General features: G+C 44.8%; 1 protein-coding gene across 9 annotated transcripts in view; it reads right to left on the bottom strand.

Moving 5' to 3' along the window:
* IRAG1 (inositol 1,4,5-triphosphate receptor associated 1) overlaps positions 1–16,951 on the bottom strand; it is a 250,917-nt gene that overhangs the window by 96,078 nt on the left and 137,888 nt on the right. The window lies entirely within an intron of this gene.

The following is a 16,951-nucleotide window of genomic DNA, read 5'->3' as shown; positions in this document are numbered from 1 at the left end:
CATCCCTGTCCCGAGGTGGGTTCCATTTCCATGAGCCATGACCTACAAAGAGGCCCACATAGCATCAGCCTGCTTGAATTTGCATCAATACCAAAGGTCAAAATAGACTAGGAGAGGGCACTTGGAATTGCATTTCCTCCTGCTCTCTGGCTTTGTTTACAAAGTCAGAGGTGACCTTAGAGATTTTGCATCTAATTTGGTCCTTACAGTAAACACAGATATCCCAGAAGGGAGAAAACTGCTTCAACCTCCTCAAAGTGGGAGCCAATGGAGGATACTCCATTGGAATCAGATTTGCATTTATGTGCCATTCATTGAACACCTACTGGGTGCTAGGCACAATTCTAGGACCATCACTAATGTCATCTAATTTAATCCTCATGATGATCCTTGACGAAGGCATAATTATTCTCATTTTATAGATGAGGGAACTGCCCAGAAAGTGGAAGCCTCTTGCTCAAAACTATAGAAAGAACTGAGCATTTGAACCCAGATCTTCCTGATTTTAGGCCAGGGCTCTTTCCACTACACCACACAGCCCGTTTGGGCCATGCAAACATGGAATAAAGGATGGTGTTTCCTGACTTCATCCTCCACAACTCCCCTCATGCCCTTGAGCAGATCTTCTGACAGGCTCTCTCATCTGAATAGAGCCATCACTGGGCAGGTCAGCCCTGCTAAAACCATGGTTCTAGGGGCTTAGCCAGAGTAGATCCTGTGTGCCTGTGCAGAGCCCATTCTAGCAGCTCATAACAGACCTTGGGTTGCTTCCCCAGAGCTATCCTCTCCCCATGGTGTACAGCCATGAGACCTGGCTGGGACTGACCCCAATCAGCAAAAACTCATCCATCTCTCCAAAGTGATTGGCTTAGGGATAAACAATAGACCCAGCCTAATAAGCTCCAATGAGCACCTAGCAGTCCTCTGGCTTCAGTAATTGATTCAGGATCTGGGACTGGATGCTTCCTCTTGCTCAAGGGGCTGGCATGTACAGATGTGAGACCTGTTGCTGAGGAAGGCATTTTATTTCCATGAGGAAAACCAGATTAAGGATAAAACTGACATACACAAAGGAGGGCCGAATGAAGAGACCTTCAGAGAAACATCTGGAGCCCTAGTCAAAGTGCACCTGGACTGGCCAATTACATGAACAATTAAATTTCCTTAGTGTCTAAGTCAGCTTGGGTTGAGTTTTCTGTTTCTTGTAACCAAAAGCATACTTCCTGCTCATTCTTGGTTCTTGTAGTCAAGAGTCCCAGGACCACCATCCCCCCCAAGCCCACCTGCTAAAAGAACAGAGTCAAGGGGTCTATCTCTTCTGCTTCCTCTTAGAAAAAGGGTCTAGTAATGCCAGGTCTTCATTTGGAGGAGCAGGAGAGCAAGGTAGAATGAGTGTGAGGGAAACAGGCTTTGGAACCAGATACCTGGATCTGAGTCCTTACTCTGCCACTGTGTGGCCTTGGAAAGTGAACTGAGCCCCAGCAGGAAAACTTGTCAGAGAAGCAAAGATAAGCCCACGTAGGTTTGTTCCAAGGATGAAATGAGATACAGTCCACCTGCATGCCGGTCTGCAGCCCAGGAAGTGACAGGTGCTTGACTGGAATCCAGAGGGCTCTGTATAGTCTCTTCTCATCCCTAAACTCCTGTGGGTTCCCCTGCTCCTTGGACAGGTGTTCCCCTCAAGGCACCACAGAACCAACAAACAATTTCAGAACTTCCATGAAGAAGCCACTTTGCTGGACGGAAGATGGAAACCACTAGACTCACAGATGTCATCTTCAGACATTGCCCTCTGTTGGGACACATACAGGGGAAGGCAGGACACTGTCATTTCCTGAGAATCTGTTATGGCCTATCTGAGAAGCTGCCAACAGCTAGAGAGTGCAGAAGAAGCCAGAAAACCCTGAAACATCCTATAATACTAGGTGTTTGTTCCATGGAATGTGGGCTCAGAAGGTCCCTAGAGCTACAATGTGCAGGGCAGGCCTGGATCAATCAGACCTCAACCAACACACACACATACACACACACACACACACACACACACACTTGTTCTGCCCCTGAGCACCCTGAGGCAGGTGAGGTGTTTGATTCAACATGAATCCCCAGAGAATTCATCCAAAAAGGCTTGCTGAGATATTAAATATGATTCTCTTTATGCCATCCTCCTTTCAACCTGGAATTGGTCTATGTGACCGTCATCTTGACTTCTGTCATTCTCTGCAATGGAAAAGTAGCTCTATTCACCTCTGAAACAATCAGGGTGACATCTGCTGGTCAGCTCAAAAAAATCTCACCTCAAGTAGAATATCCATGAATTGAGTCATTCATTCATTTGCTACATTTACTTTATGCCTATCTATCAGGCTCCATGCTAGGAGTTGGTGACAATGATGAAGTTATGGTCTCAGCCCTCAAGGAGCATGGAGTCTAGTGGAGGGAGGCAGGTGGAAAATAATGTAATGTGATAAATACTTTGAACATAAGAAGCTGTGGAAATCCAAAGAAAGGGTCCATAACTAGGGACATTGGGTTGGGTGAGACATGGTTCTGGTGAAAGGTCAATGTTCAAAATGGTGTTTGAGCTGAGCCATGAACACTGAAACGCTAAATGGAATTTCCCCAGTCAGAATAGCAGATGGGACTGGAGAGGGAGATGAAGACAGGACATACTAGAACAGACTTAACCCAAGAGCAGGGAATGAGGGCTGCGGGGCTAGAGCATGTTGTTTCCCATTCTAAATGACTACTCTATGAATAAGTTGAGCATCAGATTTACCTAAAGGTGAGCTCTGTGATTAATTTCCATCACCTTTATTTGGACTTCAGCAGTGGTGTTGGGTAAAGTATATGGTAACAGGGGTTTGGAGTAGCTAAAAAGTATCCATAAACACCAAATCCACCAGGGAAGTTGGTTATGCCTCCCAGGAAATCTCTTAAAAATGTATGTGATGTGTGTGTAGATCCAGGCTGTGTTGATAAGAGTACAGTTTCCAAAACATAGGCAGTAGCAGTTCCACTTTTCCTTTATGTCTTAAAACTGCACCAAGTATATTGTGCTCTGCATACTAAGAAGGATTTGGGCAAAGTAGGGTATGTTCAGAAAAGAGGAAGCAGGATGCTAGCAGCACAAGCATTTGTGTTTTAAAAACTAGAGACCTTTAGCCTGGAGAAGAGAAGGTGCTGGGGGAAATAAAGTCTTTTCTCACATATTTGAAAGAGATTCATGTGGTTCTATTGTTCCCAAAGGAGAGGCAAATGACCAATAACTGAAAGGTCAGATCACGGCAAGGGAAAACTTTCTAGTGGTTGGAGCCATCTGAATATGAATTGGGCTTCTCTTTAAACCCCCCATTCCTGGGATCGTTCCATAAAGCCTGGGGCAAGAATCATAGGATTCTTAATCTACTTCAAGGAGTTTATCCAACCCTGGGAGTTCATGAAATCCTGGATCCTTCCTAGTTATAACAAACCACAAGACTTGACCCTGTCCCAGAGGATTCTGGGATCATGGTATTCCAAAGTCACTTAAAAAAGATCACATTTTCTGACCACTTCCCTTCCTCCAACTCCCGCTCCTCAGGAAAGACCTTAAGTAAGTCCCTGGGGGCAGAAAACAAAATAAAACAGAAATGAATTAAGCCAGACAAACAATAAGAGATTTCAGCTGCTGCAGGATAAAGGCAGAGTGGATGCTGGCTGAGGTCCCACGTTTGACAAGAAGAGACCCCAAGCTCTTTAGCAGGGAGCCCCAGCAGCCCTGCCTGCCAGCTCCTTTCCCATGCAGCTCCTGCCCTGTTTGCTTTCTCTCCCAACCATTATTATAAACCCGCTGCTTAAAATAGCAAGGTAAAAGCAAAGTTCCTCCCACAGGGTGGACATCTGGGTTCTGCTGGAACTCATGGGCATGCGGACCTCAAATCCATTATAGCAAAGTTTAGAATACAATCTCCAGGAAGTGGTGATCTAGAGCATGGGCCCATAAAAGGAAAAAATATTTAGTGATTTTGGTCTCTGAGTGGCTTCTTCTTTAACCCATTTTCAAGGGCCCGTCTCACTGCCTCTACAGCCTGATCAGTAAAGGGTTAGGTGATTCTAGTTAGGTAAGGTCAGTGCCAAGAGCCAATCAGCTCTTTTGACTCAATTCCAGCCTATACCTAAGTATAACCATTTTATAGGGAGGGAAAACTAGAAGGGAAGCAACTTGACTGGGCCTCATTAACTATGTACCTGGGAAAAATTATCCAAGACCCTCTGCTGGGATGACTATCCAATATTTGTGTAACTGAAAAGGCTAGAAGGCGCTGAACCATGTTAAATATTTTATCTGTCCCTGGTACTGCTCATTAAAGAAGGAAAATTAATATTCTTTCATTCATCAGCTATTTCTAGGTATCAGACACTATGCTAAGTACATTTCAAATGCAGTTTTATTTAACCCCATAGCACCCCCTATGAGATGGGTTTCATATTTCCATTTTATACATTAAGGAACTAAGGCTCAGAGAGGTTCAGCACTTGCTAAAGATCACACAGGTAGTTAAGTGGCAGTCCAAGAATTTTAACCCGTGCTAGTCTGACTCTAAGGCCCATTATCTTTCTTCTCATCCACTCTATCTCTCCACCAAGAGTTCTACTAGAATGTAGCAAAAGAGCCCAGCATACAACCCCCTCACCTTTCTCTTCCCAACTGATCCTGGGAAGAATTACAATACTCTGGCTGCCCGGCAGGGGCCTTAAGAGGACAGCAGAGTGGGGCCACAGTTGGAAGTTACATGACCCCCACCATGTGGTCTGGCAAATCCATCCATCCATCCATCCATCCATCCATCCATCTATGGTGCATCCATTCACCCACCTCACCTTCTGCCTCTTCCACTCACCGAACTCTCCATTGGTTTGCCCATCCAACCATTCATTTCAGAAAGTCTCATACTCATTGGGCCATCAGCACAGGCTCCATCCCTGGGAATAGCTGCTGCAGGACCCTGTGAGCTATGAAGGTAAAACATGAGGGCAGGTGAGGGCTGCTCTAATGGAGGGGGCACACAGGCACAGGCATGCACATTCACAACTGTATGGACACCTCCATCCTGCAGACCTCAGACCTCAGACTGCCAGACAGTGGCTTCCTGTGGTGGCCAGCAAGCACAGCAGCAACTGTAGGAGCCATGGTTTAAAAATTGCCTTCACAGATATGATTCCCTTCCATGCTCTCAACAATCCTATAAGGTAGGCAACGTAAGTACTATTATTATTACAATTATGATTACTCTCATTTTACTGATGAGGAAACAGATGCCCAAGACTTGTCCAAAGTCACATCACTAATGGAGCAGCAGTTCCAAATGAAGGTTTGTCTGGCTTCCCATCTTCTTGCAGGGCTAAGCTGACCAACTCACAAGTGGTGTTCTTGGTAGACAGTGGCTTCTCACACTGATCCCAAAGATGCTTTACCCAGAGCTTGCAACCATTCTGAAGAGAACACACATGTCTCTGAAACCAGTGTTCCAGGGCTGTTCCAGGGTGAGGAACTCTCAGATTCTCTCTGTTCATCTTTAGGCACTAGGGGAGGAGCCAGGAAGCCCTTCTGGGAAACAACGGGTTAACCTAGACTCCACTGACCTTTCTGGAGTGACTCAGAATTCTCAGAAGGGAGTTTTTTGTTCTTCCAGCTTTGAATTTTTGCTTTCATTTTAGCAGCACAAAGAATTTGAAAGAGATTAGGTTGCTATTAATACCACTGGCCTAGCTCTAGATGAAGAACTTGATGGAGGGAATTGTTTGGGGTGACTGCACACACATCTCCTCTTTCAGCCCCTCTGGAAATTCAGAAGAGGACAAGGAGAGCTGATGGAGATCAGCCAGTCCTGCCCCCTGTTCCCATATTTCCAGCTGGAAACCTAGGCCCATACTTGGCCTAGGCCTCACCTGTCAGGGGCAGAGCCTGAGGAGGTCCCAGAACCCCTGATCCCCAGGCTCTTCCACACACAACAGCCTCTGGATTTGAAGGTTTTACTTGCAGGAAATAAGCAAACGTGTCTGCTATAAGAGCAGGCATCCAGCAGAGCCTCCCTGCTTCCTTCCTGATCATTCTCACTGAAGAGAGAGGATGCTCCCTCTTCCCGCACTCACCCCAGGGCAGCCCTGGACAAACTTGGAAAATCTCAATGATCAGAGATCAGCTCAGAGTGCTGAGGGGCACCTCTGCAGGTCCCTGGACCTGGCCAAGAGGAGAGCTGGGTCCTGTAACTCCGCAAGTGAGCCTGGGCAGGGGTCCTCCTTGGGAAAGTCCCCTTCCTGTTTCCTAACCTTGGGTTGTTGAGGGGTGTTGGGAGCTTGACAGATCAGGTTCTAATTATCTCTCTGCCTCTTTCATGCTGGATAATCTCCTTGGGCCTTAGTTTCCTCATCTGCAAAATGGAGGTAAGAGTACCTATCATTCAAGATTGTTATGAAACTCAAATCAGGAAATACGGGCAGGGTGCCTGCACATAGTATGTACTCAATGAGCTCTCTTCTGCTTCTTCAAACAGTGCAGTTGAGTTCTCATAACCACAGCATCATCAAAACCCGACCAAGGTGCAGACTTTCTGGTTCATGGTGCTAGGTGGGAGATTCCTGGCTTTGTCTCTTGCTAGTAAAGGAAACACAGTCCTGGCCTCACCCTGGCTTCTCCTCTGTAGAGACAGATAGATTAAAGATGGTCAGAAATGACTGGAATTAAACCCGTCAGGAACACGTACTCCAGTGCTGCATTCACACAGCTGCCTCACTGAGAGAGGGCGCCATGCTATGGTCAGGCCCAGATCTGCTTGGTTTCAAAGTTCCCAGATCTTTCTACCACCACTATGCTGACTCCCAAAGGACAGAGGCTTTCATCCCACACAGGAAAGATAGGCCTAGCATGGAGCATCCCCTTTAAAAGGTCCAGAGGAGCAGATGTAGCCCACGTGGTTGAGAGTCTGCTTCCCATGTATGAGGTCCTGGGTTCAATCCTGGGTACCTCCTTAAAAAGGGGGGTGGGGAGTGGGGTTGCCAGCCTGACACAGTGACTGGATGACCAGGTACCTGGGCTGTATTGGAGAAATGGGTGAGTGAATGAATGAAGAGTGTCAGTGGGGCCAGAAGAATCTCTCCTGAAGGCATATTTGGATTGTGGGAGAGTGGGGGAGCAGGCATTGGCAGGGGAGAAAGGTGGAGATGCAGGGAAGAAGCCTTGTGGGCAACAGAAAGGGGAGGATGAGGGAGCAGGGACTTCATCAGTGGTGTCACCCCTCAGCACAAGCCCCTCTAGTCTTGGGGCTATGGGCCTAGAGGTGCTTTGGGGAGACTAGTTAGCATAGCCATGCCCTGAGCACCCCACACTCTCTGGGGTCTGTACCCTCTCTAGGAAACCTTTGCAGGGCCCAACTCTCTCGGACCTGAGGATCTTGCATTGACTTTGCTGGCTGGGGTGCCTTCCTCCCTCGAGTCAGAACCGGTTCTAGATCTGGCAGTGACTCAGCATCTTTTCAGACCAGGGCTGGGGCCACATCCTGGAGGAGCCTGGGCCAGCTCGCAGAGGAGGAGTGCAGGAGACACGGGCCTGGGGTGGGGATAGGATAGCACTTCCATAAATAGTAACTGAGCCCCTTGTCCTCAGGCAAACAGTGAGAGCATTCTCTGCTTGTTGACTTAGGGGTGGTTTGTAGCAGCAGGAGGTAGTAAAAGAGGAGTTTATCCCTGCCTTGTGTGTCTCAAAGGACTAGCCCTTAGGGAAACGGAAAGGGCTCAGGGCACTTGGGAGGAAACATCCAAGGAAGGATGAGTCTCCCTCCACTGAAACTAGCAAAAGATTACTGGGAATGGAGTAGGGAAGGGAAAGACAGGAGAATTGGAGTAGAAGCAATGAGAGTCTAGAAACTGCTAAGAACCAAGGGGCCTGTGTCCTACTTTCCTGGGAAGTAGAAAAATAAATCCCCAAATCTGAGAGCAGGGAGGTCTTGGGCCCTCTTTCCCAGACAGTACCCTGGGGAGAAGACCCCAAAGAGAAGAAGTGGCTATTAGGTACATCTAGATAGATAAGGCCTTTAGGCACCTTCACAGGGGATGGGAGGGCGGGGGGAGAGGGAGGATAGCACAATCATTTCTCTGTACCCAGGAGCAGAGAGAGAATTGCTAGACCTGAAGTTGCCTTGAGAAGGATGAGTCAGTGGCTGCCTACTAACCAAGGACTAACAGAAAGAGTGATGGACATCTTACTGAATGCTGCTGGGACAGATGACATTCAGCCCCAGGGCATTCTCTTTACCTGACTGGCATTTGTGAAACTTCTTGGAAATTAGATGCCACTCTGGAGGCAGAGGGGAATGGGGAAACCCTGAAGTGCCTGAGATCCAGGTTCCACACCCCTTGAAAAATAGCCAAGCAAAGGCCAGAACGTCCTCCTCCCAACCTCTCCCCATCCTCCACCAGGACAGGAAGTAAGCCAGAACATCTCCCCAGGTTTCCTTTCCAGCTTGTTCACGTCAGCAATTCTTTTTTAAAAATAAGTCCACTTGAAGAAATTTTTTCTTCTTGGAAATATGTGCAATTGCTCAATTGGAGGCAGTTCAAAGGCTCCAGGAACAGCAGACAAGTATCTGTGCTTCCTATTTAGCTCCAACCTCTCTTTGTTCCAGGCCGCCCAGCCGCCTCTTCTCCAAGTCACTCACTCCGTGGTGTCATGCGACCACACAGCATTCCCTCACAGGTCTGTGAGGTTGACCAGGGCACAGTGGGGTTGTCAGGGAGGAGTGAGGAGCAAGAGGCGCCTCCCGCACTTGGGCCTGGCTCTGCCCTCACCAGGTGTGTGAACTTGCAGGGTCACAGAGTGTGTCTGAAAAGTAGGTGGGTTTCTAGGCCTCTTCCAAGCTATGATCTGGAGGAGTCTCCCCAGTATTATGCAGGAGCCGGCTCGTACCAGCTCACAAGAGCTGATTGTTAAATTTTCAGGGATTTTATGAGCTGGTTGTTAAAGACAAATACTACTGAAAATTAAAATACATAAATTTACAGTTAAATTATATTTAAAAAAGGAACTAAATATTCAAAATAATCGCTTCCTCTGTAATAGTGGATGCATGATATGCATTTGTCAAAACCCATGCATAGATGTAACATGAAGAGTGAACCCTAATGTAAACTATGGACTTTAGTTAATAATAATGTATTGGCTTGTCAACTGTAACAAATGTACCACAATGAGGCTAATAATAGGAGAAACTGGAGGGGGTGAGGAAGCATGTGGGAATTCTCTACACTTTCTGCTCAATTTTTCTGTAAACTGAAAACTGCTGTTAAAAAAACCACATCCTAATTATTTTGTTACTTTTACTATTATCTATGCTCTTGAGATTATTTATATCTGTTGTATTTGTTTGATGGAAATACTATCTACTAGTGTGCTACTAAAGACCTCTTCCTAACTCCAAGTTCAGTAATGATGCGTCAAAAAATAAAACAAGAAAAAGCAAAAGAAACAAAAACAAATAAAAAGCAATGTAGAATTGAAATCAGCCATGATAGGAGTACTTGTACAACAGCACCTTCCTTTTCCCCCTCACAGAGCCAGCTGTTAACCAATATCAGCACACTCAGTCCCACATCCCCCCTTCCTCGCCCCTGCCAGGGTGCAGAAGGAACACGAGTAACTTCAACATTGATAATACTGCTTTAGAGATTAGATCCCCAATAGCCTTTGGACAAATATTCCCAGGTATACCACACTTACCACATCCTAAACAAAATTCATCATTTCTTCCCCTCCCTAGCCCTACCTTACACCAAGCCCACTCCTCCTGTGCCTAGTGAACGGCACCTATAAGCTAGAAACTCAGGAATCATCGTGACTTCTCTCCACTCTTTTCAATTAGACCCCAAGTCCTGTCCATTCTAGTTCAGAAATGCCTTTGATCACTTCCTTCCTTCTGATCACCAGCACCCCTACTGTGGCTCCCTGTGTGACCTGAGTCACTGTACCACCCTGATTCATCCAGACTTGCCTCCAGTCTGATTCCTACCAATCCACCCTACAAGGGGGCTGAATAGCCAAAGCCTCTTGAAAATGAAGAATGAAGTTGGAGGACTCACACTTCCTGATCTTAAAACTTACTGTAAAGCCACAGTAATGAAAAGAGCATGGTACTGGCACAAGGACAGACATTTAGACCAATGATATCAAGTTGAGAGCTTAGAAATCAACCCTCACATTTATTATCAACTGATATTTGACAAGGGGTAAAGAGTACTCAATTGGAAAAGAACAGTCTCTTCAACCAGTGGTGTTGGATGATTGGATCTCCATTTGCAAAAGAATGAAGGTAGACCTCTACCTCACAGCATATACAAAAATCAGTTCAAAAGGAATCAAAGACCTAAGTAAAAGAGCCAGAACTAAAAAACTCCTAGAAGAAAACATAGGGAAGCCTCTTCAGAACCTTGTGTTAAACAATGGTTTCTGACTTTACACCCAAATAATAAAAATATATATATATATAAGTGGGACCGCATCAAAATTGAAATTTTTTATTCCTCAAAGGCCTTTATCATGAAAGTAAAATGACAATCTACACAATGGGAGAAAATATTACAAATTAGATATCCAGTAAGGGTTTAATATCCACACTATATAAACAAATCCTCCAACTCAATAGCAAAAAGAGGAACAACCCCATTAAAAAGTGGGCAAAGACTTAAACAGACATCACTCCAAAGAAGATATACAAATAGCCAGAAAGTACATAATAAGATGCTCAACATTCTTAGCCATCAGGGAAATGCAAATCAAAACCACAATGAGATACCATTTCACGCTCTTTGGAATGGATGCTATTTTAAAAATGGAAAATAACAAGTGTTGGAGAGGATGTGGAGAAAGAGGAATACTCATTCATTGCTGGTAGGAATAGAAAATGGTGCAACCAGTGTGGAAGATAGTTTAGTCATTCCTCAGAAAGTTAAGTACAGAAATTACCATGTCACCTGGCAATACCACTTGTAGGTATATACCCAAAAGAACTGAAAATAGGAATTCAAACAGATATTTTCACACCAATATCCATAGTGGCATTATTCACAATTGCCAAAAGATGTGAGCAACCCAAGTGTCCATTAACCAATGAATGGATAGACAAAATGTGATTATACATACAAGGGAATATTTTTCAGTCATAAAAAGGAATGAAGTTCTGATACATGTGACAACATGGATGATGCTTGAACAAACTCACAGAGTCCAAACATAGAATATAGGTTAGTAGGGGCTGGGGTGGGGAGGGTATTAAGGCTTATAATGTATAGAGTTTCTATTTGGGACAATGGAAACATTTTGGTAATGGATGGTGGTAATGGTAGCACAACATTATGAACATAATTAACAGCATTGAAGTATATATTTGAGTGTGGTTAAAAGGGGGAGATTTTAGGTTGTGTATACATTAGTAGAATAAAAATAACTTTTTTAATCAATGGAATTGTGTAACACAAACAGTGAATCCTAAATTAAACCGGGGACTATAGCTAATAGCATAATTGTAAAACTGTGTTTCATTCAATCATAACAAATATACACCAAAGTAAGCAAGGTGCTTATAATAGTGTGGTATATGGGAATCCTGTATTTCATGCATGACTGTTTTGTAAATCTACAACTTCTCTAATAAAAACAATTTTTTTAAAGCAATGCTACATGACAATTAAATGTAATGTGTATCCTGGATGGGATCCTGGAATAGAAAAAGGACATTAGGTGAAAACTAAATATATTAGTCGGGGTTCTCTAGGGAAACAAAACCAACAGGAAATACTCTGTAAATAATATGAGATTTTATAAAATTGTCTCATGCAACTGTGGGGATGCACAATTCCATATTTCGTAGGCAGGCTGCAAACTGGGAACTCTGATAAAGGTTTTTGATGAATTCTTCAGGAAAAGCTGGCTAGATTGGAGTAGAGATGGATTCTCTCTTTTGACTGTTCAAATCATCCCTCCTTCTCTTAAGGCCTTCAAAGGATTGGCTGAGATGTCTCTCATTGCTGAAGGTATTCTCCTCAGTTGATTGTAGATGTAATCAGCCATAGATGCAATCAACTTACTGATGATTTAAGTCCACAAAATGTCCTCACAGTAACAATTTGGCCAGTGCTTGCTTGACCAAACAACTGGGCACCATTACCTAACCAAGTTGACACATGAACCTAACAATCACACTAAGGAACTTTAAACAAACTATGGACATTAGTTAATAATAATGTATCAATATTGGCTCATTAATTGTAACAAATGTACCATACTAATATAAGATATTAATAACAGGGGAAACAACATTAAGGTATATGGGAACACTATACTATCCTCTCAATTTTTCTGTAAATCTAATACTGTTCTAAAAAGTAATCTTTGAAAAGAAAGCAAAAATTAAAAAATCATTGTCAGAGATGAAAACAAACAAACAAATACTAAATCTCATCATCCCTCCCACTCTTAAAACCTTTGAGGATACCCTTAGTCCATGGAACCAGTTCTGAGTCAAGGCCCCAGCCCATCTCTCCAGCCTCATATCCTTTTCCAACCTTCATATGCCTTATGTTCCAGCCACAATGGACCAATATCCAATCTCCATATACCTTGGACTGCCTTTCATCCCCCTTTCTATATCTGATAAATTCCTACTCATCTATCAAGACCCAGTTCAAATATCCCCTCCTTCATAAGCTCATTCTTCCTCTTCAGCCCAGAAAGAGTCACTCCTTTCCCTATTCTCCCTGGGCCCTCTGCACAGACTGAACTCAGAACTTAGCACAGTGTCATTTCATTTCATGTGTGCATCTAACATTTTCAACTAGAACTTGAATACCTTGAGAGTAGGGACAATGTCATGCACATTTTTATCTCAAATGTTAAAAGTGGTTATCTCTGAGTGGAAAAATAATTAAACTCAGTTTAACATATTTTAAATATTTTATCTATTTTTTTCCTTTTTTTCTACAAAAATAAATAATGGAATTCTTAAAAGAAAAAAAAAAAAAACAAATCTCATGTGCCCCCCCCCCACCCAATTACTTAAAGCAAACAGCTTACTCTTGATGATCATGGATTACTTAAATATTAGTGGTCTTCATTACAGCATATTATTTGAGTCTCTGAGCCTTTGTGTGGAACTACTTATCTGGAATTCCCTGGCAAATTCTGCTTAATCTTTGAGGCTCACCTCAAAGGTCACTTCAGCCAGGAAGCCTGCCCTGACTTCTTCCTCTGCTATCTCTTCCTTGCTCACCTTTCCTTCATGGATCTGTTGCTTTGTTTTATAATCATTTGTTTATTTCAACTTACCCTCCTGGAGTAGCAGTTCTCAAACTTTTTGCTACCCCACTTCTCCTAAGGTATATGGCAAGTTTCTATCAACTAACAGAGGCTTACATCTCCCTGGTGGCATGAAATGTGAATTGTCTTCCAATTAATTCTGATGAGGTCCCCCTAGCAGGGCACACTATCCCTGCTCAACTCCTGCCTTTCTCTTCCCCAACCACACTTCATTAAAAAATCATGTCCTAGATGGTGAGCTCCTTGATGGAAAAACCAGCATGTGATTCTTCTTTGCATCCCTAACATTCTGCACTTGGCTGGTCATAAAGAAGTTAGTCAATGAGACATGCTCTTGAATGAATGAATGAGCTAGTGAAAGAAAATATGCCAAATAATACCAAACAGATTAAAAGTACAGATCTTGGCTTGAAAGGAAGCCCTGGGACGCCTTGTGGCCCCTCCAGGGCTGATTTCACAGGTGGCCCCTGCATGGCCTTGGAGTTCATCATGTGAGAAGTGGGGAGGACTTGGTCCTCTCTTCCTCTTACTGGAGAGACATGTGTGTGCATCATCTAGGCTGCTGCACGAGCAGGGGCCTTGCCTGCCACCCTTCCCATTGAGCTTCCCCAGGTGCACAGCTGAGTTTTTCTCTCAGGGTGTGACTGGGCTTCCTTTCTTCTCAGCCACACAGATGAGGCAGATTTCCCCACAGGATTCTACCAACTAAAACATCACAAAGGGCAGGGCCTCCTCCTCTGATACCTTCAAGTCTCTGTTCTATCATCCAGGAGTCCTTAGTAAAGTGACTTTAAGGACCAACTGATCCCTGGAATTCCCAGCTTTTCCTAACCCTGATGGGAAGCCACAGAGATGTCTTTCTGGCCCTTCCAGCTCTACTTGCAATGCTAACCAAAAGTTATTCCCCAGCAACTCCTAGGCTGGGAGACTTAGAACCCTCAGGGTGGTGTGCATTCAACTGCCTGACCACCCTGGAGTCTGCTGCCATGTTGCTCCTGGAACCACCTCCCTCCCGACAGAGCAGAGCTACAAGTATGGGCCAGGTGGTCATAGCCTCTGAATCCGAAACAGGACACATGACCCAACTCCCGCTCTGACAAAGGGAGACTCTGATATTAGGACTTTGTGGCAATCCAGTACATGGAGTCACCCATTCCTGTAAGGTCAGCCCCTGGAAACTGACGTCCCTTATTTCAGAGAGAAGGTCATAGGCAGGTTGATGGGCCTTGGACAGATCCCTGGTGAGAGCTAGTGCTGCCCACACCACCCCAAATGCGGACAGAGAGATTCTCAGAAGCCGACAAGTGGGACTGAATCTGAGCATATAGTCTGCTCCTCAGATCTTCTGGCCTCTGCACCTAAAGACATCCAGTGTTCCCTGATCATTCCTGAGGAAGGGGACGAGGTTAGAGAAAAGCAAACTGGTATTTTGGGTAAAATGCAAGCTCCATCAAGGGCCACCCCGACCTTCAGGAGAAGTGCATCTAGAAAGTCAGGAAGCAGCATTTGATCATCTTTGGGTCCCTTAGGAAAATTGTTAAAGATAAAAACATCCTAACCCCCCCCACCAAAAATTTTATTAACACCTAGTTCCCAGCATGCTTCTTTTTGCCAATTCTTCCCTCTCACTCCCCTTTCCCAGCTTTGTTCTAAGAAGTGACTATTGGGGTCTATAAGCAGGAACTAGTTTGGGAAGGTCAGAAGGAAAAGATGGCCTCCAAGGTGCCTGCCTGAATCATTCATTCATTCATGAAATGTTTGTTGAGTACTTCCTACATGTCAGGTACTATAGCTACGTACTGGGGCTGCCTCCCCTAGGAAGCCTTCCCTGATCTGAGAAGGCCTGGATGCTACCTGCTCTCTGGTCCAGGATAGCATTGTGAGGCTGCCCGAGTCCTCAGCATGCAGTGGTTAGTGGTTTCTGCTGGCTGTACCTTAGTCACATCTGCCGAGCCTGAGGGCAGAGAGCTTTCTTTTGTGCACCAGCTGTGGGCACATAGCATAGTTCCAAAGCAATTGCTCAGTACCTGATGGAGCTTCCCTTCTGAAAGCAAGGACTCCAGGAATCAAGCCTTGCTTTTCATATGGCCTACTATATACTCAGCACAATATAACAGTATATATAGATATAATCTTGAATTCCTTTCGGCTCTGTGAGGAAGGTATTATAGCCCCATTTTACAGCTGAAGAAATTGAGTCTGAAAGAAGTAAAGCGAATTGCTCTAGGTCACATAGTCAGGAAACAGAGTAAGGATTAAAAACCAGGTCTCCTGTGACCAATATATTCTTCAGCCTTTCCCAACATAGGACTCATTCCTGTAATTCTCTAACTTCAGCAGAGACAGGACGAGGGTATTGCAAGACGTTTCCTGATGGGGAATCTTGAATGTCCCAAATCACAGCCCTACCTCTGGGCCAGTGCAGCCAAGGAGGTCAACCCCAGCCAAGACGCAGCCCCTCTCTGAGGAGCTGAAAAGTCCTTCTCGCACATCCCCTGGGGTAGGTTGGAAGCAGCTGTGCTCACCTAGGACAAGCAGAAGAGATAGCTCATCCCTGCTGGGATGCAGCACTCCCTTGCTCAAGCCTCCACCCCTATTTATCTCTACCCCGTTTTCAGAAGTTGTGGAAATAGGGCTAGATTGCAGGACTTAGATTGGCTTAGTAAGTGCTAAAGGAGGCCAGAGGGAGAATGGAAATGGAGGCTTAGGGACAGGGGCCCTCTGGGAAGCAAAAAGCTGACCATGAGGCTAACTGCCTGTGTGCGGTTGAGTTCCATCACCACTCAGGCCTCAGTGCCCCCATCTCTACAGTACAGGGTGGGGCTAAGTTTTCAGCCTATGCTACAGTTTCTGCTCCATGAATTCAGGGTTGATGTGTTGCCTATTGAAAATAATTACATAAGCTGAGGATATGGGTTCTGATACTACCCGATTGGCAACCCCCAGAGCTAGAGACTGCCCTTGGACATCTTTGCATCACATCTCCCTGGTTACAGTGATTGGTACAAGGATATGCATGTGACCTGATCAGAGCCAAAGAAAAATAACACTTTGCTAGTCATCCTGGGAAGGAGATTCTTAACTACTGACCTTGAATTTAGGAGGGTGAAAGATCTGTGGAATCCCTCTCATGACAGTGAGGCAAAAACTTGTCTAAGAATGGAATCAGTATGAAAGAGAGCATAGCTAGGAACCAGGAAAAAAAAAAACTAGGTTCTGAGGCTGCCCTCTAAGGCCTTGATCAAGCTGTACTTGATATCCCTGGTCTTTTCTTTTCTGAGAAACAATAAATACCTCCTTCTACTTAAGCTGTTTTTTGTTGGGTTTTCTGGCATTTGCAATGAAGAGTTCCCACTGGTACAAACAGCCTTTGGTTTAAAAGTGGCTCTACAGGGTCTGTCTCAGAACCGAAGGCTGCTCTCACCTCTCTTTGCTGCTTCCATGAAATCGGAGCTGGAAAACTGCCCTAAATTATTCTCTAACTAAACTTTTCCCATGCCCCTTTCCTCAGAACCTTCCTCAATGGGCTCAGCAAGCTTCCAGAAACCTCAGCTCAACCCTCAGAACCCCACAGGGAGCTGACCCTCACCCATTCCCCTACTACAT

The sequence above is a fragment of the Dasypus novemcinctus genome, chromosome 10 (genome assembly GCF_030445035.2).
Source record: "Dasypus novemcinctus isolate mDasNov1 chromosome 10, mDasNov1.1.hap2, whole genome shotgun sequence".
NCBI lineage: Eukaryota > Metazoa > Chordata > Mammalia > Cingulata > Dasypodidae > Dasypus > Dasypus novemcinctus.
Note: the sequence above shows the minus strand (reverse complement) of the source record. Positions and strands in the feature narration are given on the sequence as shown.